At 45.6% G+C, this 23052-nt stretch overlaps 1 protein-coding gene across 5 annotated transcripts in view; it reads left to right on the top strand.

Moving 5' to 3' along the window:
* Positions 1 to 23052, top strand: part of LOC114654202 (ADAMTS-like protein 1) — a 388522-nt gene that overhangs the window by 232301 nt on the left and 133169 nt on the right. The window lies entirely within an intron of this gene.

Raw genomic sequence — 23052 nt, forward strand, 5'->3', positions numbered from 1 at the left:
GGAGAAAAAAAATAAAATCTGTAGGGGTTCCAGGCCACGAGACCACCCAGTCCCCTTTGGGCATTCTACCTAACATAAATGAAATAGTCCTCTTTGTAGTTAGGGTTCTCACGGAGTCACTTTATGCTGATGGTTATACAGACTTCTGGCTTTTAATCCATCCATCATTGTTGGAACATCATGGTGCTTTGGGTAGATGGTGGTGGCACAAGCCACCACCAATAGGACACCGGAAAAGGAAACAGAAGAGAGAGTAGGGGTTAGTACAAATTTTGAATGAATAGTTATTATAATGAATTGGATATACAGAGTGTCAGGATTAAATTACAGTGAAGTTATGAGAAGGCCATGTTAAAGTAATGTGTTTTCAGTAGTTTTTTAAAGTGCTCCACTGTATTAGCCTGGCGAATTCCTACTGGCAGGCTATTCCAGATTTTAGGTGCATAACAGCAGAAGGCCACCCGCCTCACCACTTCTTTTAAGTTTTGCTCTTGGAATTCTAAGGAGACACTCAGTTGAGGATCTGAGGTTGCGATTTGGAATATAAGACATCAGACATTCCGATATATAAGACGGGGCGAGATTATTTAAAGCTTTATAAACCATAAGCAGAATTTTAAAGTCAATTCTGAATGACACAGGTAACCAGTGTAGTGACATCAAAACTGGAGAAATGTGTTCGGATTTTCTTTTCCTGGTAAGGATTCTAGCAGCTGCATTCTGCACTCGTTGCAAACGATTCGTGTCTTTTTTGGGTAGTCCTGAGAGGAGTGCGTTACAGTAATCTAGTCGACTGAACACAAACGCATGAACTAATTTCTCTGCATCTTTCGATGATATAAGAGGTCTAACTTTTGCTATGTTCCTTAGGTGAAAAAATGCTGTCCTAGTGATCTTATTAATATGCGATTTAAAATTCAGATTACAATCAACGGTTACCCCTAAGCTTTTTACCTCCGATTTGACTTTTAATCCTAATGCATCCAGTTTATTTCTAATAGCCTCATTGTATCCATTATTGCCAATCACTAAGATTTCGGTTTTTTCTTTATTTAATTTGAGAAAGTTACTATTCATCCATTCTGAGATACAGGTTAGACATTGTGTTAGCGAATCAAGAGATTTGGGGTCATCAGGTGCTATTGATAAATACAGCTGTGTGTCATCAGCATAGCTGTGGTAGCTCACGTTATGTCCCGAGATAATCTGACCTAATGGAAGCATGTAGATTGAGAAGAGCAGCGGACCCAGGATAGAGCCTTGTGGAACACCATATAGAATATCACAAGGCAGGAACCAATCCCAGGCAGGGTGCCAACCCACCGCAGGACACACACAAACACCAAGCACACACCAGGGCCAATTTAGAATCGCCAATCCACCTAACCTGCATGTCTTTGGACTGTGGGAGGAAACCGGAGCGCCTGAAGGAAACTCACGCAGACACGGGGAGAACATGCAAACTCCACGCAGGGAGGACCCGGGAAGCGAACCCAGGTCTCCTAACTGCGAGGCATATCAGAATGTAGTTTAAGTTAATTTGTTATGGTTTCAATAGATGTATTTTTCATATTTTTGATTCTTGTTTTCTTTGTTTCATATCTTTGCACCCCCCTTTTCGTTACTTCGTGCCCCCCTAGGGGGGCCCGCCCCTCAGACTGAGAACCACTGCCTTACGGCATAATGGTGAGAACCGCTAAAAAGAACAAGATGTTATTTTCGAAAGTTTGTTATGGGGCACGGCGTGAAATGAAACATACTTAACATTTGTAAGTACAGTGGAAAGGATGAGCATAAGAAATGTGGGCTTCCTACGTATAATGGAAGTCGCAGAAATAGTGAGGACGGGTTTCCCCTATCTATACAGTGCATCCAGAAAGTATTCACAGCGCTTCATCACTTTTTCCACATTTTGTTATCTTACAGCCTTATTCCAAAATGGATTAAATTCATTTTGTTCCTCAGAATTCTACACACAACACCCCATAATGACAACGTGAAAAAAGTTTACTTGAGGTTTTTGCAAATTTATTAAAAATAAAAAAACTGAGAAATCCCATGTCCATAAGTATTCACAGCCTTTGCTCAATACTTTGTCGATGCCCCTTTGGCAGCAATTCCAGCCTCAAGTCTTGTTGAATATGATGCCACAAGCTTGGCACACCTATCCTTGGCCAGTTTGGCCCATTCCTCTTTGCAGCACCTCTCAAGCTCCATCAGGTTGGATGGGAAGCGTCGGTGCACAGCCATTTTAAGATCTCTCCAGAGATGTTCAATCGGATTCAAGTCTGGGCTCTGGCTGGGCCACTCAAGGACATTCACAGAGTTGTCCTGAAGCCTCTCCTTTGATATCTTGGCTGTGTGCTTAGGGTCGTTGTCCTGCTGAAAGATGAACCGTCGCCCCAGTCTGAGGTCAAGAGCGCTCTGGAGCAGGTTTTCATCCAGGATGTCTCTGTACATTGCTGCAGTCATCTTTAATAATAATAATAATAATACATTTTATTTGAAGCGCCTTTCAAAAAACTCAAGGTCACTGTACAATCAGGTAAAAAATAAACATTCAATAACTAGAAAATTTAAAATCCAAATAAAACATCAGATAAAACACCAATAACAGTTACAATGAATAAGCAATTTTGAACAGATAAGTTTTAAGATTGGCCTGAAATTGGTGAAGGGTAGTCATATTCTTAAGATAAGCAGGTAATGAGTTCCATAAGGAAGGTGCCGATCTGCTAAATGCGCGATATCCCATCATAACAAGACGTGCTGGTGGATTATTTAAGTTAATGGAAAAAGAGGATCTGAGCATACGAGAAGGTTTAATGACTTGTAGGAGCTGTGAGAGATATGTGGGGGCAAGATTATGAATGGCCTTATATGTAAGGACTAAAATTTTGTAGTTGACCCTAAACTTTATTGGCAGCCAATGAAGCTGCTGAATAACGGGTGTAATGTGATCAGAATAGGGTGTTTTAGTAATTATACGAGCAGCCGAATTTTGAACAAGTTGAAGTTTATGTAGAAACTTTTGAGGCAGACCAAAGAGAAGTGAGTTGTAATAGTCCAGGCGGGAGGTGACCAAACTGTTGACTAAAATGGCAGTAGAGTGATTTGACAAAAATGGACGCACGCGATTAATGTTTCGCAGGTGAAAGTAAGCTGCTCAAGTAACAGAGCTGATGTGAGACTGGAAAGACAACGTGCTGTCCAGAATTACACCAAGGCTTTTTATCTGATCTGTACAGGTAACAGAAGTATTGTCTATTAATACTGAGATCTTTGACGCCTTCGCTATTGCAGATTTCGTGCCCATAAGAAGCACCTCAGTTTTATTGGAGTTCAACTGCAAGAAGTTAGAGGATAACCAAGACTTGATCTCAGCAAGGCAATCAGTAAGTGAGGATGGTGGAAGCGATGCAGATGGTGAAGTTGAAATATATAACTGGGTGTCATCTGCGTAACAATTAAAGTTTATCTTCCATTTACGAAAAATGACACCCAAAGGAAGCAGATAAATGATAAACAGCAAGGGGGCCAAGGACAGAACCCTGAGGAACCCCAGATACTACAGGAGTGGGAGTGGAGGTACATGTATCCAGCTGAATGAATTGAGTTCTGTCTGTAAGATATGACTTAAACCAAGTTAATGGAATGTGAGAAACACCTCGTGCAGATAACCTTTTTAGTAGGGTGGAATGACAGACAGTGTCAAATGCAGCACTGAGGTCAAGAAGAACAAGGATTGTGATTAGGCCTGAGTCTGCAGCCACTAAAAGATCATTAGTGATCTTAACTAGTGCCGTCTCAGTGCTGTGAGAACGTCGGAAGCCTGACTGGAATGGTTCGTATAAACTGTTAGCAGATAAATATTGATGAAGTTGGGAAGCCACAGTTTTTTCAAGAACCTTTGAAATGAAAGGAAGATTAGAAATTGGTCGGAAATTATTAAAGTCAGTAGGGTCAACCCCAGGTTTTTTCAGTAGGGGGTGAATCACTGCAGTTTTCATAGACTGGTGAACAATTCCGGTGGAAAGTGACGAGTGAATAATTGAAACAACAAGAGGAGCTAGCGAGGGAAGGCAGGTTTTAATCAGAACAGTGGGAATTGGATCCAAGTGACAGGTTGAAGGCTTAGAGCTATTGATGAGATCCATGATTTCTGAGGTGGAAGGAAGCTCAAACATGGAAAATGAATGAGTAGGAGGAGGAAAATCATCAATGGCGGAGTCAATAGCAGCAGAGCCTAAATTATAATGTATTGCCTGGATTTTATCATTAAAAAATGTCATTAAGGTGTTACAAAATTCATTAGAAAGGCAGTGCAAGGAAAGAGTGTCTGGGGGACTTGTTAGCGATCTAAGCAGGGAAAAAAGTGTCCCAGAGTTCCCCTTGTTGGAAGAAATTAGGGCAGTAAAATAGGCAGCTTTAGCATGCCGTATGCTGCCCCTATAGTGATGCATATGGCTAAAATACATTTCTTTATGAACATTAAGACCTGTCTTCTTGTACAGCCATTCCAACTGCCGACCTTTAGATTTTAAAATGCGCAAAGCTGGTGTAAACCATGGGGCAGTGTGTGTAAATGAAACTGATCGGGTTTTAAGTGGGGCTACCGAATTCAAAATGTCAAGAAGTCCTTCGTTATAAAAGTTAACTAAATCTGGCGGAGAAATAGTTTGTAATGATTCCACAAGTATATCAATACCTAATTGAAAATTGCCCATGTTGATATTTTTAAGATTCCTAAAAGTTATTACACGAAGAGGTTTAATGGTGTAGACAGTAAGAGTCATATTAAATGTAAGGCGAAAATGATCTGAAGAGGGAAATTCTTCCGCAGTACAGTCATTCGGAGTAAGTCCAGTACAGCAAATCAAATCCAAGATATGTCCTTTGAAATGTGTCGGGGTTTCAATAAACTGCTGAAAGTCAAAGTTATCAAGGCAAGAAATAAAATCTCTGGTCTCCAAGGACTTACTGTTATCCAAATGAATGTTAAAATCACCCATTATTATTATGGTCGAAGATAACGAGGACAAATAAGCTAAAAAAGCAGAAAAGTCATTCAGAAACTCTTTGTTGAATTTAGGAGGACGGTAAATAGTTGCAACAATGGTGGGAATAGAGCCAGGTAGTTGACAGACAAGAGACTCAAATGAACCATAGGAAGAGACTGTCAGCGGCGTAACTCGCATTGTCTCGCGGTAAAATATCGCAAGACCTCCTCCACGACCAGAGTTGCGAGGCTGCGCCATGTAAACAAACCCGGGAGGTGTTGCTTCGTTGAGCAAAGTAAAGTCCTGGGGTTGCTGCCACGTCTCATTTAGAGAAAGGATGTCGATGTTACGATCCGTAAGAAGATCCTGAATGAGATGAGTCTTACCTGTAAGGGAACGGATGTTGAGATGAGCAAAGTTAATGGTATCCTCGCTGAGATGAGCAGGAGCGCTAGCCACCGTAGCTAGGCTGGCTAACACACTCGGATCCGAAGCTCTGCCAGATGGCCTCAGCGATGGACGAGAAGTGGACCAATAAGAGGTTATTGGAGCTCGTGTATCCTATGGATATATCTCCATCGTGGCCGAAAAAAGATGTCCGGGAAGGTTAACAGGACGTCCATAGGAGATCCAGTCATCCTTGGATGAAGTCGAAGAAGATCCGCCACTGAATATTGATACAGGCTTAAAACCGGTTGAATCATCGTTGACAGGAGGCAAAGGGCTAGTACAAGACAGGTAAGAGCCCTGCATATCCAGTTTCCTTAAACTGATCCTGCCATCATTAGGAGTTGTTAACCACACCCGACAATCCCGATAAGGTTTCAAATCGAGTTCAATTTGGCTAAACGTTTACTTGAAGAGTTCACAGAAAGTCCACAAAAGTTGTTGTAAGTTATTATGGGTTCAAAAAATGCTTAAGAGAAGTTAATTAAAAAGTATTTAAGAATTAATCTCTTAAAAAAAAAAAAAAAAAAAAAAAAGGGGGGGGGGGAGGCAGCAGCAGCGGCGAGCAGTCACACCAGCGTTCACCACACCTCCACTGTCTGTGATCCAGTCTTTCCCTTTATCCTGACTAGTCTCCCAGTCCCCACAGCATGATGCTGCCACCACCATGCTTCACTGTAGGGATGGCATTGGCCTGGTTTCCTCTAAACGTGACGCCTGGCATTCACACCAAAGAGTTCAATCTTTGTCTCATCAGACCAGAGAATTTTCTTTCTCATGGTCTGAGAGTCCTGCAGGTGCCTTTTGTCAAACTCCAGACGGGCTGCCATGTGCCTTTTACTAAGGAGTGGCTTCTGTCTGGCCACTCTACCATACAGGCCTGATTGGTGGATTGCTGCAGAGATGGTTGTCCTTCTGGAAGGTTCTCCTCTCTCCACCCACAGAGGACCTCTGGAGCTTTGACAGAGTGACCATCGGGTTCTTGGTCACCTTCCTGACTAAGGCCCTTCTCCCCTAATCGCTCAGTTTAGATGGCCGGCCAGCTCTAAGAAGAGTCCTGGTGGTTTCAAACTTCTTCCACTTATGGATGATGGAGGCCACTGTGCTCATTGGGACCTTCAAAGCAGCAGAAATGTTTTTGTAACCTTCCTCAGATTTGTGCCTCGAGACAATCCTGTCTCAGAGGTCTACAGACAATTCCTTTGACTTCATGCTTGGTTTGTGCTCTGACATGAACTGTCAACTGTGGGACCTTCTATAGACAGGTGTGTGCCTTTCCAAATCAGGTCCAGTCAACTGAATTTACCACAGGTGGACTCCAATGAAGCTGCAGAAACATCTCAAGGATGATCAGGGGAAACAGGATGCACCTGAGCTCGATTTCGAGCTTCATGGCAAAGGCTGTTAATACTTACAGTGGGTACGGAAAGTATTCAGACCCCCTTCAATTTTTCACTCTTTCTTATATTGCAGCCATTTGCTAAAATCATTTAAATTAATTTTTTTTCCTCATTAATGTACACACAGCACCCCATATTGACAGACAAAAAAAAGAATTTTTGAAATTGTTGCAGATTTATTAAAAAAGAAAGACTGAAATATCACATGGTCCTAAGTATTCAGACCCTTTGCTGTGACACTCATATATTTAACTCCGGTGCTTTCCATTTCTTCTGATCATCCTTGAGATCACCTTCATTTGAGTCCAGCTGTGTTTGATGATACTGATTGGACTTGATTAGGAAAGCCACACACCCGTCTATATAAGACCTTACAGCTCACAATGCATGTCAGAGCAAATGAGAATCATGAGGTCAAAGGAACTGCCTGAAGATCTCAGAGACAGAATTGTGGCAAGGCACAGATCTGGCAAAGGTTACAAAAATATTTCTGCTGCACTTAAGGTTCCCAAGAGCACAGTGGCCTCCATAATTCTTAAATGGAAGACGTTTGGGACGACCAGAACCCTTCCTAGAGCTGGCCATCCGGCCAAGTTGAGCTACCGGGGGAGAAGAGCCTTGGTGAGAGAGGTAAAGAAGAACCCAAAGATCACTTTGGCTGAGCTCCAGAGATGCAGTCAGGAGATGGGAGAAAGTTGTAGAAAGTCAACCATCACTGCAGCCCTCCACCAGTCAGGGCTTTATGGCAGAGTGGCCTGTTGGAAGCCTCTCCTCAGTGCAAAACACATGACAGCCCGCATGGAGTTTGCTAAAAGACACCTGAAGGACTCTGAGATGGTGAGAAATAAGATTCTCTGGTCTGATGAGACCAAGATAGAACTTTCTGGCCTTAATTCTAAGCGGTATGTGTGGAGACAACCAGGCACTGCTCATCACTTGTCCAATACAGTCCCCACAGTGAAGCATGGCGGTGGCAGCATCATGCTGTGGGGGTGTTTTTCAGCTGCAGGGACAGGACGACTGGTTGCAATCGAGGGAAAGATGAATGCGGCCAAGTACAGGGATATCCTGGACAAAAACCTTCTCCAGAGTGCTAAGGACCTCAGACTGGGCCGAAGGTTTACCTTCCAACAAGACAATAACCCTAAGCGCACAGCTAAAATAACGAAGGAGTGGCTTCACAACAACTCTGTGATGAAGCGCTGTGAATACTTTCTGTATGCACTGTATATGCAGTTTAGGGGGTACACCTGTTTTCCCCCCCTTGGGTGTTGCAATAGGTCATGAAACATACCAAACTTTTCTAAGTACACTGGAAGGAATGAGCATGCGAAATTTCAGCTTCCCACCTAAATGGAAAGTGGGAGAATTAGTGAGGAGGCAGTGAGTGGTTTGCCTTTTATATTTATAGACTAGGGGGCTTTGCCCCCTACTCTCTTCACTCGCAAGGCATGCTTCACGCCCGCCACTTCGCGTTTCTGTCGCCCGCATTATGAAGGGGGGGGGGGGGGGGGGGGGGGGGGCTGAGCCAGTGCTAAGGAGATCATCTGCTGTCTTGCTGCTGCTGGCGAGCTGCGTGTTCTGCTTGACGCGCTGCACGACGATCATTTTAAAAGTCTGTACAGCGGCTGTCCTTCTGTCTCACTTCCTTGTCTCGTGGGACGTTAAAGTGTCTCCGAGAAATTGTTTGTGAGTAGGGCGTGACGTGCAAGAAGTCTCACGGGACTTCAAAGTGTCTCTCTGAGATGATCGCGTCTTGAACCAAGATTTTTTCATACATAATAGATCGATATATAGAGACTAGCTGTGTAAGCCTGAGCTGTAAAAAGCCCGGGGTCCTAGAAACTGGTTTACGGAAATTACGACCCTCACATTTCACCCCCCACATTTTGCCCCCAGCATGTCTCACCCTCACTACATTTTGCCTCCTTATTTCTCCCCCACCCCAGTAACCTCTAATACCCACACCCAGATGTTTTGAGTGTTGGAAGTTTCTAGAAAAAATAAAGTGAATAATTTTTCTCAGCATTCAAAACATTTTTTTTTGTTCTTTATTTCACCTTATACAATTTCTTGTACAGTATTAGGTATTTGCTAGTTTTTGCATACCCCTTGGGGTCAGAGTGCAGGGTCAGCCATTGTACAGCACCCCTGTTAAGGGTCTTGCTCAAGGGCCCAGCAGAGTAGGATCTCTTTTTGGCAGCGATGGGGATTCGAACCGGCAACCTTCGGGATACCAGCACAGATCCTTAGCCTCAGAGATTTTTGTAGCAAAATGATAAAAAAATCACTTAAATGAAATGCTCTGTAAATTTTTAATTTGCTATAGTCAGTCAATCATTGTCCAACCCACGATATCCTAACTACAGAGTCACAGGGGTCCGCTGGAGCCAATCCCAGCCAACACAGGGCACAAGGCAGGAACAATTCCCGGGAAGGGCGCCAGCCCACACACCAATCACACAAGAGGGACAATTTAGGATCACCAATGCACCAAACCTGCACGTCTTTGGACTGTGGGAGGAAACCCACGCAGACACGGGGAGAATATGCAAACTCCACACAGGGACGACCCAAGAAGTGAACCCAGGTCTCCTAACTGTAAGGCAGCAGCGCTACCCACTGTGCCACCATGCCGCCCTTCTGCCATAGTGAAATTTTATAAAGTTGATTTTAGGTTTAGTCACGATGCAAAAATAACGCTTTTCATTGAGAAAGTAACACACGACGCGGTGAGTGGTGACGCAACAGTTTTGATATTGCGCTGTCTGTGAGGTGTTGGTGGTTCTTCAACACGGTCACACACCATTGATAATCAGGTGGCGAAAACCGTAAATGCACTTCTTGAAACGGCCGTAGTGCTGGCAAAAAAAATGTGCAAAATCCAGTACAATCGTACAATACTATATCACATAACCATCCATCCATCCGTTATCCAACCCGCTATATCCTATCACAGGGTCACGGGGGTCTGCTGGAGCCAATCCCAGCCAACACAGGGCGCAAGGCAGGAAACAAACCATGGGCAGTGCGCACGCACACACACACACCAAGCACACACTAGGGACAATCGCCAATGCACCTAACCTGCATGTCTTTGGACTGTGGAAGGAAACCCACGCAGACACGGGGAGAACATGCAAACTCCACGCAGGGAGGACCCAGGAAGCGAACCTCAGGTCTCTATAATGCAAGGCAGCAGCGCTACCCACTGTGTCACCGTGCCGCCCTGTAGATAACATAGATAGGTATAAAGGTGATGAATACAATATAGATAGATAAAAATAAAGGCACTATATAGACCATAGATATAAAGAAAGATATAAAAGCTTTATGTACAGCATAGGTAGGCATGTAGATAGGTACACAGATAGATATAAAGGCACTATATATAACATACATAGATATGAATATAAGTAAGGTCAGTCAGTCATTATCCAACCCTCTACATCCTAACACAGGGGTCTGCTGGAGTCAATCCCAGCCAACACATGGCGCAAGGCAGGTAACAAACCACGGGCAGGGCACACACACACACACACACACTCTAGGGACAACTGTAGGATCGCCAATGCACCCAACCTGCTTGTCTTTGGACTGTGGGAGGAAACCCACGCAGACACGGGGAGAACATGCAAACTCCACACAGGGAGGACCCGGGAAGCGAACCTCAGGTCTCCTAACTGCAAGGCAGCAGCGCTACCCACTGCGCCACCGTGCCGCCATATCACACAACACGGATTAAATTTTAAGTACAATACTCACCCATTATGGAGGTGATCACGCGTACTGTTTTCAGTGATCTGTGAGTCTTATAAGAACACTACCTGAGTGAACTTTTTCTATTTTCAGTGTTGGGTGAGGCTTATTCAATTTTTAATTCCAATTATAGATATGTACATAAATACCGGGGCAAAATATGTGGGGGGTGAGGGGTGAAAATTACCGGGGGGGCGAAATGATTGGGGGGCAACTTATCCAGACGCCCTAGAAACTACTGAAATTGTCAGAAAATAAACTGAAATGTCGAGACGTCGGGTAATTTTAGGGAAATTCCTCCGAGGGTCTCTCTCTCTCTCTCTCTCCTAGGAGGATCCGTTTTGCCGACGTGCTTCGCCACGCTTGTGTATTAGCGGCGGGAGGAAAAGTAAAAGGGATACCGTGTTGCCGGTGTTAGCGGCTAAGCGACTTGGTCTTTCTTCAGAGGTCTCGTTTTGCCAATGTGCTCGCTTCGCTTGTGTTATTAGCGGCTAAGCGAGTTGTCTGTTTCCTCGGAGGCGGAGCTCTTATCCCGACTCCACCCCTCACTTCCGGGCCGGACAGACAGACAGACACACTTCCATGTGTAGACATTTAAATATAAGGTAAAATCCAACGCCTGTCTGTCTGACCATCTGTCTGTCCGCTCTTCACGAGAGATTTAGATCGTTTTTTTTTTCTATATAGTTGATTTTGCATCTTCTCTCACCGCACTAAGTATCGTATTTCGCTTGCAAGAGCGGTATATTCACGCTAATCCGAGACAGAGGCTGCAGGCCGAGGGTGAGAAGAAAGCGTGACGTCAGGAGTAGGGAGCTGGGGTGGTCCCTCCTCACTGATTCATGCGCCAGCCTCTGTTCAAGTTGCTCTACCTCACGCCACGTGTTGGAGCGCACCACACCTCCACTTAGCTAGCGCTGCCTGTTTGTTTATTGATTTTTAAACTTTGTCCTGTTTCACTACTATGCAGGTATGACCGTGGGGGACGTCTAGTATGTAATATAAAATCCAACGTCTATCTATCTGTCTGTCTGTCTGTCCGTTTTTCACGAGAGAACTACTTAACGGATTTAGATCGGGTTTTTTTTTTCTGTATTTTGCTTGAATATTCCTGTTGATTTTGCGACTTCTCTCATCTCAAGTATCAGAGTTTGCTTGTTGTACTTATTTATTTGCACGAATCTGAGAAAGAGGCTGCAGGGCCCTCCTCACTCAGGCGCCAGCCTCGGGGTGTTCCTTACCTCCGCTTAGCTAGCAAATGAGAGAACTACTTAACAGATTTAAATTGTTATTTTTTTCTACAATTTGCTTGAACATTCCGGTTAATTCTGCGACTTCTCTCATCACACTAAGTATCAGAGTTCGCTTGCGGTACCGATGTATTCATACAAATCTGAGAGAGAGGCTGCAGGCAGAGGGCATGGGGTGGCAAGACCTCAGGAGTAGGGAGCCGGGCAAGGGCCTTCCTCATTCACTCGCCAGCCTCCGTTCGAGTCGCTCTACCTGTCGCCACGTGTTGGAGCGCACCTCGCCACCACTTACCTAGCGATACCCGTTTGTTCAGCAGACTTTACCGTCTAGAGATTGTGAAGGAGTAACGTGTGACATTTTTCAGAGACAGATCAGAGCTACATGTGTTTTAGATTGGCATGTGCTCTTCTCCCCACGCGGGGGTCGCTTTCCCGTCACAGCTGAACACGATCAGATACGGTGCCAACGTTTGACATTGGAGGGTACCCACCTTCCGCTTGGCCAGAATTACAGATTTTACATTTTTTTTTTATTGATTTTTAAAGTTTGTCCTGTTTCACTAACGTGGGTGGAGCCACGGGAGGGACAGCCAGTTAATTCCAAATACAGAATTTGGGGGTCAGGCTGCCTAAGGTGGTGAGGCCTACCCAGTAGACCCATAAAGAGGATGGGCAGGCCTGGTGTTTGTGGGGTTTATTGGAGGTCTTTGCCTGCTTGTTGTGTTTTGTTTGCGACCTGACGGATTACAAGTGTGGTCTCCTCGTTGACCCCCCCAGGAATGTTAACAAGCCCATGGGCTTCCCACAAGTTGATATCTAAAATAATAAAAAAAGAAAGGAACTTAAAATACATAAATAAACCGTGCATCTCTTTCAAATTTTGAAAACTTCCATATGCTCCTGATCAGATACTCAAATTAGTAGATGTTAAAATTAACATCAAACACTCTCCAGAGCCCCTCTTGAGGCAGCCCAACATTAGAAGTTTTTTTGGACACCATTCACTCAAAGCTCAAGTAGCTCCAGATGTTCTGCTTACCAGAAATGTCACAAAGCGACAGAAGCGTTAAAAGCCAAATTGCCTCGAGGCCGCTCTCTCTATCGGGAACTGATACGGATCACGGCCCGCAGGGTCCAGTAGGCTTCACACCTAATCAGGTTCAAGAACGGCACGAACAGCAATGGAGGTGGGCCAAGCGGCTGCGGAAATCGACACTTTGATCAAAGCCTCAGTCGTAAATCAGGACCTGCTGCAATTAGACACGTTTTAGATTTAAAATGTGCCACGCTGCCTGATTTAAACAGCGTCACTGTGGCCAGGGTGACAAAACAAGGAGTCGATGCTGAGGAGAGTAAGAACCCCCCCTACCCCCCGACATGCTCCAAATCCCCCTGGTGGGCCATGAAGGGGAAGGAGGCAGAATGTGGGGGGACCGGGGAAAAAAAAACTACAATGGTGTGCAAAAGTATTCACCCCCTTTAAAGTCATCGTCATTTTCTGCATGACAGAAGATTTGTCCCCACGTTTACCACTTCTGTGTTTTAGTGTGAGCTCTTAGGCGGTGACAATACATAGCTGAAGTCAAACAAAACCATTTTGTGTTGATATATTGAATTAGTATTTAAACGTCTGCGCTTTGGAAGCTCGAGGTTGACACAAATGACACAAAGGTGACAGTCATTTGACACTCCTAATTAAACATAATGAGGTCCTGCTTATGAGTCCCTTCTGTCTCTCTAGATATACAATTTATTTTTGTATAGCCCTAAATCACATAAGGAGTGCGACAATGGGCTTTGACAGCCCCCCAGCCTTGAGTGTCTAGGATGCTTAGACTTACTTAGACTTAGTTCCTCCCGTGCATTTCCGCACATCGGGCAACAAGCGTCCGGCCAACGAGGTCGATCCTCAGCGATAGCATTCATATTTTGCCAACTGATGTCGATGTTCTTGAGGTCTTCATGCAGGGTTCTTCTCCAGGTGATCTTTGGTCATCCAATATTCCTTTTTCCCTCTGGGGGAACCCAGTACATCGCGGTCCTCGGGTGCCGATTTTCTGGTAGATGGAGAACATGCCCCGCAAGGCGCATTCGGCGCTCGGTGACAATCGCTTCCAGTCGAAAAGTGTTTGCTCTTCTTAGAACTTCATCGTTTGTGATGCGGTCGCGATAGGAGATTCAAAGAATTTTTCTCAGGCAGCGTTGTTGGAATGTCTTCAGCTTTCCGGTGACCTGCTCCGTATGTTTCCACGTCTCGCTAGCATAGATGGCCGTCGGAATAACAATGGTGTTGAGGAGGTGTATCTTAATGGGTGTGCTGACTGATGCCGATGCCCAAATTTGGCTGAGGCGTTGGAAGATTGCTGAGGCCTTGCCAATTCTGTAGCTGACGTCCACGTCCGTGCCGCTGTCCTTGGCCACGACGCTCCCGAGGTATGTAAACTGGTCGACCTCATCTGCCAGCTTATTCTCGATCTTGATTCCTGCGCTGGTCCTTCGGTTGATGGTCATGATCTTCGACTTTTCAGTGCTGATGCGAAGACCCACCTTCGAAGCCTCTTCACTCAGTGAGATGGTCATTCGTTGAAGGGAGGGTTTGGTCGAGGCTAGTAGCACTACATCGTCCACGAAATCCAGGTTGGTGAGGCGAGCTTGGTCTTTCCAGCTGATACCAAAACCCGCGTTGTCCATCACGCGTTTGGTGACAAAGTCGATCGCAAGGAGGAAGAGAAAAGTCGATAGGACACAACCTAGCAGTCGGGTCAATCATCGGATCGTCTCGTCTCCACCATGCTTCAGCATTTCTGCTGAGATCCTATCTAACCCCGGGGCCTTATTGTTCTTGAGACTTCGAATCGCCTTCTTGACTTCCGCCGTTGTGATTCCGTCCACATTTACATCCAGAGGCTCGGAAGGAACAATTGTATCGAAATCGTGGGTTGAGTCCGGAGCTGGCTGGTTGAGGGTCTCGTGGAGTGTCTAGGATGACACTCCCAGAAAAAAATCCTTGTTTAGATGGAAGAAACCTCGGGAAAGGCAATTCAAAGAGAGACCCCTTTCCAGGTAGGTTGGGCGTGCAGTGGGTGTCAAAAAGAAAAAGGGGGTCAATACAACACAATACACAGAACACAGAACAGATCAGAAGTAAATTCTCAATACAAAGGGGGGCTCTTTTAATTCTGACTCTTCCTTCCAATCCGGTGCTCTCTTCCCTTCTTCTCGTCCTTTTTTTTCTGAATTGTCACCTCTGCTCCTTTACAGTTTATTTGGCCCTAGGAGTCAGGTGAGTCTCTTAAACACGAACCGCTGCCCGGCATTACAAATCCAGCCATTCCACTATGAACAGATCAAGAGAAAGGTACAAACTGCCAATGATGGCCCACCCCACGTGCTCATCACAACTGTTACAGTCTTTGTTGGACAATCGCTGCATAAATGAAGACCAAGTAGCCCTCTGCTGATGTGACAAACAAATAAGGAAATGGGAAAAAGAAACATCAAAGAGCCTGAAAGTCCCATTAAACAATGCTGGACCCATCATCAGTAACTGGGAGGTTCATCACAGCACCCCGACTCTTATTAGAGCAAAACATCAGAGCAAGGAAGAGACTAAAAATCCAAGCATCACTCTCAAGACGTCTCGATGGCCGAGACTGGAGTGAAGGTGCAGTTGGGTGGTCCACAAATTCAACAGCTCTCCATTAAAACAGGCCTCACTATGGGAGGGGAGCCAGAAAGAAGCCATTCCTTAAGAAGGTCCACAGTGAGGAACGTATGGCATTTGCTACAAAGCTTGAGAAAGACCCACTTAAGGTGTGGGAGAAGGTTTGATGGTCAGATGAGACCAAAATAGAACTTGGTGTACGTACAAATCCAGCCATTCCATTATGAACAGAACTAGGGAAAGGTACAAACTGCCAATGATGGCCCCCCCACGTGCACATGACATCGGTTACACCCCTCTGTAAGGCCACAGTCTTTGTTGGACAATCACTGCACAGATGAAGACCAAGTAGCCCTCCAGCCACAAGGCAGGAACATGGCTACAAAAAATAAAATATCAAAGAGTCCGAATGTCCCGTTAAGCAATGCTGGACCCGTCGTCAGAAACTGCACCCCGACTCTTACTAGAACATCACAGCGAGACGTCAACTAGTGGGAGAGGCCACTAAAAACCCAAGCGTCACTCTCAGAAGTCTGCAGGGCTCCCTGGCTGAGACTGGAGGGAAGGTGCACTGGGTGGTCCACAAATTCAGGAGCTCTCCATTAAATCAGGCCTCTCTATGGGAGGGGAGCCAGAAAGAAGCCATTCCTTAAAAAGGTCCACATTGAAGAGCATATGGCAAATTTTGCTACAAAGCGTCAGAAAGACCCAGTTGAGGTGTGGGAGAAGGTTTGATGGTCAGAGGAGACCACAACACAACAAAGAGATATGTGTGGTGTAAAATTAACACTGCGAATGCCTCAAGAAATACCAAACCTATGGTGGCATATGGTGGTGGCATCATCATCATCATCCTCATCATGCTATGGGGATGCTTTTCATGTGCTGGGGCCGTGAAGCTTGTCAGAGTTGAAGGGACGATGGATGGACACAAATACCTCACAATACCACAGGAGAACTTGTTTGTTCCAATCTGCTGAGAACCTGAGGCTCAGGGAGAAGATTCATCAATGACCTCCAAGTGACACTGGAATGGCTCAAAAAACAGAAAGAGGAATGTTTTGGAATGGCCAAGTCAAAGGCCTGATCTTAACTTAAAACTGCTGTCCAGAGGTGTGCCATCCCGCCAGCCTACAGGGTCTCGATCAATTCTGCCAAGAAGAATGGGGAACGATCACCATGTGCCAAACTTGGACACACTTACATACCCCCAACAGAATGAAGGCCGTTACAGCAGCAGAAGGGTCTTTGACAAAGTGTGAATGTGTAGGGCTTTGAACACTGAGGCACACACGGACTTTGGAGTTTTTCTTCTTCAGTTCACTATCTACAGATAATGGTTTATTGTGACTTTGGAATTGCATTGTGACAGCACAAGAGTTGACATCAAAAATACTGAATGGTTAAACACGGGGACAAATCTTTTGTCATGCAGAACCACTGCACATATACAGTTCACAGGATAAACCTGCCTATTATATAGTGCCTTACACATCTCTCTATTGTATAGGATGTTTCTATCTATTATATGGAGCCTTTCATATATCTTTATTGTATAGGACCTTTTATCTATTATATAGCGCCTTTCATATCTCTGTATTGTATAGGACTTTTCTGCCTGTTATATAGTGCCATCTATTATAGTGTCTTTCATATCTCTCTCTATTGTACAGGACTTTTCTATTATATAGAGCCTTTCGTATCTTGCTATTGTTTAGGACTTTTCTATCATTTATATAGTGCCTTTCATATCCCTCTATTGTTTAGGACTTTTCTATCTTTTATATAGTGCCTTGCACATCTAGCTTGGTGATGTTGCTCGTTGATTAAATACAAGTAAGAATTTCGCTGCACTTTGCATATTACATCAGGCCAGAGCTACCAACATTTCGTTTGTCCTCATCTTCTGCTTCCGACACGGTTCACCACCAGATCCTTCTTGCCCCCCCTCTCCCACCTTGTCATCACTAGCGAAGTTTGAGTCCCACTTCTTGAGCAGATCCTACTGAGTGCTCTAGTGAGGAGTAATGCGACCGGGTCAGCTTGGGGGAACCCCAAGGATCGTTGCTGGGTCCTCTCCTCTTCTTTTCTCTCTTTACACCTCCTCACTAGGCCCCACCTTCCCGTCTCGTGGTTTTCCCTTATCAGCTTTATGAGAGGTACCCAGCTGCACTGGTCATTCCCTCCAGAGGACCACACGCCATCAGCTAGAATCTTTGCATGCCCCACTGATCTTGCAGTCGGGATGAAGGAACGTCACCTCCAGCTGAGCCTGACAAAGACGACTTTCTTGTTATCCCAGCTTGTCCGTCTATTCAGCTCCACATCTCATTTTTTGCTAGCACTTGGGAAATTACCACACAACCTTGGGGGTGTTAATTGATGACCAGATGTCCTTCAGGGTCCACGTTGCTAGAGTCTCTCGGTCTTGCAGCTTCACTTTATACAACATCTGCAAGATCTGATAGAGTTGGCAGCACGACTCTCGGTCCAGGCTTTGGTCATGTCATGTCTGGACTACCGCAATTCTCTGCTGGCAGGAGCCACCGGCATATGTCACCAAGTCACTGCTGATGATTCCAAATGCAGCAGCACATCTGGTGTTCAGCCAGCTGAGGTGGCCACATGTGTCATTCCTCTTTTCAGAGCACTACCTTGGCTACCTCACTTTATGAGAAGAATTTACAAGTCATAGTGGACTCTAAGCTATCGACTTCCAGACAGTGTTCAGAAGCCATTAAGAAGGCTAACAGAATGTCAGGTTATATAGCGCCTTGATCTGTGGAGTACAAGTCACAGGAGGTTCTGCTGAAGCTTTATAACACACTGGTGAGGCCTCATCTGGAGTCCTGGGTGCAGTTTGGGTCTCCATAAAGACATAGCAGCACAAGAGAAAGTCCAGAGAAGAGCAACTGGGCTGATTGAGGGCTACAGCGGATGAGTTATGAGGAAAGATTAAAAGAGCTGAGCCTTTAGAGAGATGAAGAGGAGACCTGACTGAAGAGTTTAAAATGATGAAGGGAATTAGTCCAGTGGATCGAGACTGTTATTTTAAAATGAGTTCTTCAAGAACACGGGGACACAGTTGGAAACTTGTGAAGGGCAAATTTCACACAAATATTAGGAAGTTTTTCTTTACACAAAGAATGATAGACGCTTGGAATAAGCGACCAAGTAGTGTGGTGGACAGTAAGATGTTGGGGACTTTCAAAACTAGAAATAAGTGGAGAGGACTGGCGAGCTTTGTTGGGCTGAACGGCCTGTTCTCATCCAGAGTGTTCTAATGTGCCTATAGTAGCAGACTGTTAAGTTCAAAGCCTTGATGCTCACCTGCAGGGTAGTCAGCAGCTAAGCACCTTAACATATGGAGACACTGGTGAGGCCCTCTGCTCCGATCTGCGCCGTGTGATGCCACAGCTGTATGGTTTCAAATCTCAATCCCGACCCTTTATCACGTGCTGCTCCAAGATGCCCACCTCCATCTGAACAGCTAACTCCTTCAATGTGTTTAAGACATGGTGGAGGACTCTCTTGTTCTGTGAAGTTCTGTCTAACTGATAATGGCTTTTCAGTTCACCTGTGGACGCGCCGGACACTTTATTAGGTACATCTCTTCAATTGCTTGTTGACACAAATCTCTAATCAGCCAATCACATGGCAGCAACTCGATGCATTTTTGGCCTGTAGACCTCATCAAGACCACCCGCTGAAGTTCAAAGTAGAAAGGGGACTGAAGTGACTCTGAACGTGGCATGGCTGTTGGTGTCTGAGTAGTTCTTCCTTAACATTCAAAACTTCTCTACCTCTCGCCACGTGTTGGAGCGCACCTCGCCTCCACTTAGCTTGCGATGCTCGTTTGTTCAGCAGGCATTATCATCTAGAGATTAAGGAGTAACGTTTCACGGTTTTGAGAGAGGGGGGGTTCTAACTTCAGTCTGCAATACCTATGACAGGGCAGGTAATGCCCACAACGTCAGTCACAAAACGCCCTTTGAGTCCAATAATCCTCTGACAACCGTAGTGTAACGGGGACCTAATGTTCACCAGAGTCTAATGCGATAGGCGGTACGTGACTGACGTTGCGGGCGTTTCGTGATGTTGGGGCATCATAAGACTGACCTCATCGGTACTGCGGTCTGCAATTCCACTGTTGGAGAGATCAGAGCTACGCGTGTGTTAGAGGGTACCTGCTGATTGGCAGAGATATCACAGTCACGTGCTCTTCTCCCCACGTGGAGGACACTCTCCCTCAGAGCTGAACACAATCAGATACAGTGCCAACTTTGGACTCTGGAGTGTACCCGCCTTCTGCTTGGCTTTCCATGATCTGCTGGGATTTCCACGCACAACCATCTCCAGAGTTTACAGGGAATGGTCCTTAACCTTCAAAACTCCAATAGAAAGTTTTTTTAGGTCCAGAAGAGAAATGAATAACGGCAGCTCACCTCTAAGTAAGAGGCCTGGCAGACCCTGTTGATGGTGGGCTTCTAGTAAAAGCATCACAATTAAATTCTGTGCAGCGTCTACCCGGGCACCTTATGGCCAAACATCTGTCTTATACTGCAACCCCAGGCCCTTTCATTTTACACAAATCTCTCTCTATCCAACGTCTGTCTGTCTACTTTTCACGAGAGGATTACTTCACGGAGTTAGATCTTTTTTTTTTTTTTCTAGAATTTGCTTGAACATTCCGGTTGATTTTGCGACTTCTCTCGTCACGCTAAGTATCAGAGATTGCTTGTGGCACCGATTTATTTGAGCAAATGTGAGAGAGATGCAGCAGGCCGAGGGGAGGGGGAAGTGGGCGGGGCCTCTGGAGTAGGGAGCTAGGCGGGGCATAGCTTACCTCTGCTTAGGTAGCGAACGAGAGAACGACTTAACGGATTTAGATCAGGTTCTTTTTTCTAGAATTTGCTTGAACATTCCGGTTGATTTTCCGACTTCTCTCATCGCGCTGTCAGAGTTCACTTGCGAATCTGAGAGACGGGAAGCGGGCCGAGGGCGGTGGGGGGGGGGTGCGGGGATTTCCTCAGTCACGTGCCAGCCTCAGGGCATACCTTACATCCACTTAGCAAGCGAACGAGAGAATTACTTCATGGATTTAGATCGGACTTTATTCTAGAATTTGCTTGAACATTCCGGTTGATTTTGCGACTTCTCTATCAGAGTTCGCTTTTGGCAATGATTTATTTGCGTGAATCTGAGAGACGGGCTGCAGGTCGAGGGCAGGACCTCAGGAGTAGGGAGCCGAGCGGGGCCCTCATCACTCAATCACTCACTCACGTGCCAGCCTCCGTCTGAGTCGCTCTACCTCTCGCCACGTGTTGGAGCGCACCTCGCCTCCACTTGGCTTGCGATGCCCGTTTGTTCAGCAGGCACTATCATCTAGAGATTGTTAAGGAGTAACGTTTGACATTTTTGGGAGAGAGAGGGTCTAACCTCAGTCTGCAATACCTATGACAGGGCAGGTAATGCCCACAATGCCAGTCACAAAACGCCCTTTGAGTCCAATAATCCTCCTACAACCGTAGTGTAACGGGGCCCTAATGTCTAATGCGATGGGTGTTACGTGACTGACGTTGAGGGCGTTTCGTGATGTTGGGGCATCACATGACTGACCTCATCGGTACTGCAGTCTGCAATTACACTGTTGGAGAGATCAGAGGCCTTCCTCATTCACTCACCAGCCTCCATTTGAGTTGCTCTACCTGTTGCCACATGTTGGAGCGCACCTCGCCTTCACTTAGCTAGCGATACCCGTTTGTTCAGCAGACCTTTACCGTCTAGAGATTGTGAGGGAGTAACGTTTGACGTTTTTCAGAGAGAGATCAGAGCTATGTGTGTTTTAGAAGGAACCTGCTGATTGGCAGAGATATCACGGCCATGTGCTCTTCTCCCCACACGGAGGACGCTCTCCCGTCAGAGCTGAACACGATCAGATACGGTGGTGACGTTTGACGTACTTCCCTTCTGCTTGGCCAGAGATGCCTTGCCAACTTTTTACATTTTTGGCAAAGAGATCACAGCTACATTCTCACCCCTGATAGCAAAACCAAAAATATTGGATATCAAGAGGCCCTTAGATACGAAAGCTATCAATATAAATTCTTCTCAATACAAATTATTACATTTTTGTTATTGATTTTTAAAGTTTGTCCTGTTTCACTACTATGCGGGCGGAGACAGCTAGTACTGTATATACACACACACATTCAATGTCCACTTTATTAGGTACACCTTGCTAGCAGGGTTGGACCCCCTTTTGCCTTCAGTCAAAGCTCATTTCGAACCCTGGACTTATGGAAACGGCAGCCCTCAGAGTTCACAGCACACACTTTGTACTCTTAGACTATGACAGCGGGGAAGGCGGCGGTCCCCCTTGATGACTGGAGCACACACCCCTTCACACAAATATCTAATCAGCCAATCACATGGCAGCAACTCAATGCATTTCAGCCTGTAGATGTCGTCAAGACCACCTGTTGAAGTTCAAACCGAGCGTCAGAAATGGGAAAGAAAGTGGACTGAAGTGACAGTGTATTTCACACACTGCTGATCTGATGGGATCTTCACACACAACCATCTCCAGGGTTTACAGGGGATGGTCTGAAAATGAGAAAACATCCAGTGAGTGACCGGACGAGAATGCCTTGTTGATGGCCGAGGTCAGAGGAGAATTGCCAGACTGGTCTGAGTTGATAGAAAGGCAACAGGAACTCAAATAAGCACTCGTTACAACCGAGGTGTGCAGAAGAGCAGCTCTGAACACGCAATACGTCAAAACCTTGAAGCAGATGGGGGGCTACAGCAGCAGGAGACCACAACAGGTGACACTTCTGTCAGCTAAGAACAAGCCACTGAGGCTACAGTTCACATGGGCTCACCAAAATCGGACAACAGAAGATTAGAAAAACATCACCTGGTCTGCTGTGACATTCAGATGGTAGGGTCAACAACATGAAAGCAGGGATCCATCCTGCCTTGTATTAACATTTCAGGCAGGTGGTGCTGGTCTAATGGTGTGGTTGATATTTTCTTGGCACACTTTGGGCCCCTTATTACCAGCTGAGCATCGTTTCAATGTCACAGCCTACCCGAGTGTTGTTGCTGACCATGTCCATCCCTTTATGTCCCCATCTTCTGATGGCTCCTTCCAGGAGGATAAGGCGCCATGTCACAAAACTCAGACTGGTTTCTTGAACGTGTCAATGAGTTCAGTGGACTCCAATGGCCTTCACAGTCACCAGATCTCAATCCAATAGACCACCTTTGGGAATGTGGTGGAGCAGGAGATTCGCATCATGGATGTGCAGGTGACAGACCTGCAGCAACTTTGTGATGCCATCATGTCAAAATGGACAGAAATCACTGAAGAATGTTGGAAGCGCCTCGTTGAATCTACGCTATGAAAAATTAGAGCAGGTCTGAAGGCAAAAGGGGGTCCAACCTGGGACTAGTAAGGTGTACCTAATAAAGTGTTCAGATTTATTCATCTGTATATAGTAAATAGTTAAGTGGGCAATGTCCCGGTG

This window comes from Erpetoichthys calabaricus, chromosome 7 (assembly GCF_900747795.2).
Source record: "Erpetoichthys calabaricus chromosome 7, fErpCal1.3, whole genome shotgun sequence".
In the NCBI taxonomy this organism is placed as follows: Eukaryota; Metazoa; Chordata; class Cladistia; order Polypteriformes; family Polypteridae; genus Erpetoichthys; species Erpetoichthys calabaricus.